This window comes from Belonocnema kinseyi, chromosome 7 (assembly GCF_010883055.1).
Source record: "Belonocnema kinseyi isolate 2016_QV_RU_SX_M_011 chromosome 7, B_treatae_v1, whole genome shotgun sequence".
NCBI lineage: Eukaryota > Metazoa > Arthropoda > Insecta > Hymenoptera > Cynipidae > Belonocnema > Belonocnema kinseyi.
This window is the reverse complement of record NC_046663.1, coordinates 83,405,637-83,406,932: the sequence shown is the minus strand read 5'-3', so window position 1 is coordinate 83,406,932 and position 1,296 is coordinate 83,405,637.

The following is a 1,296-nucleotide window of genomic DNA, read 5'->3' as shown; positions in this document are numbered from 1 at the left end:
ATATTTATGCTGTCAAAATTTATTTTTTGATTTATCAAGAAAATTCAAAAAGTTGTTATGATAATCTTCTATGCCATTTAGAAATGCAACTTTTCCTTCTCTTGCCATTTTTTCATATCGTCCGTTAATTGGCTTCAACGGTTCATTTTTATTTAAAAAGCTCTCACTTTTTGAACTTTTATCCGTAATGGCTGGCTAACGAACTTAACCTTTAATTTAGAACACTTATAAAGGGTGTACTAGAGGTCAATCTAATATAATTATTTTTCAAAAGTTATCATGCTGACAAACAGTCATAAATACATATAGACAGACCGACAGACAGACACATTCATAAAAAACTATTTTTCGGATTAAGGGGGTCTCAAAACGTGGACATTTGACAAAAACTGGGGGAGGGGCGGGTTGTTAATTTTTACACATATCTAATACCTTCTCTGATGAGAATGTAAAAAAACCATTTATAACAAATTTTTTGTTCTACCTCCGGTGAAAAAATGTTATTTATTTATTTTGGATTAGCTTGTGTCGTGTGTCTAAAAATTGAATTTTTGTATTTTCAATATTTTTTTTTATAAATAAAACAAAAACTACGTGTCCTATAAAAAAGTGATTAATAACAAATTTGTAGACCGCAAAATGCACTTTTCGATTTTTAATTATTTTTCGTGCGGTCAAAATTTTAATTTTTCGAAAAAATTCAAAAAGTTGATATGATAATCTTGTAGGGCTATCGAAAAGTAACATTTTTCTTTTCAAGTACTATGAACAACTGTACAAAGAATTTTTGAATCATGAAAAAATGTGTACCCAAAAATTTTCAAAATGGCTCACTTTTAGTATTTTTATACAAAATGTCTGACTAAAGAACTTGGCATTTAGCTTAGAACACTAAAAGAGTGTACCAAAAGCCAATCTAACAGATTAATGTTTTTCGAAAGTTATCGTGCTCACGGACAAACAGACAGACAGACATAACGACAGACAGCTAGACAGCTAGACATACAGAGAGACACATTCGTAAAAACCTGTTTTTCGGATTTAGGGGGTCTCAAAACGTGGATCTTTTGACAAAAACTAGGGAGGTCAAATTTTATACAAAATTACCTTCTCTGATGAGAATGTAAGAATGATTTATTTGTCATGAATAATTTTTTAATAGTTCTGTTTTTGGTTTTAATCGTAAAAAATAGCATTAAAAACATAAAACTTTAATTTTTTGATACCCCACGCACGCGATGAAAAATAAATTAAAAGACAAAAGTTGTGTTAAAAATGTGCCCACGCAGCGGGCAG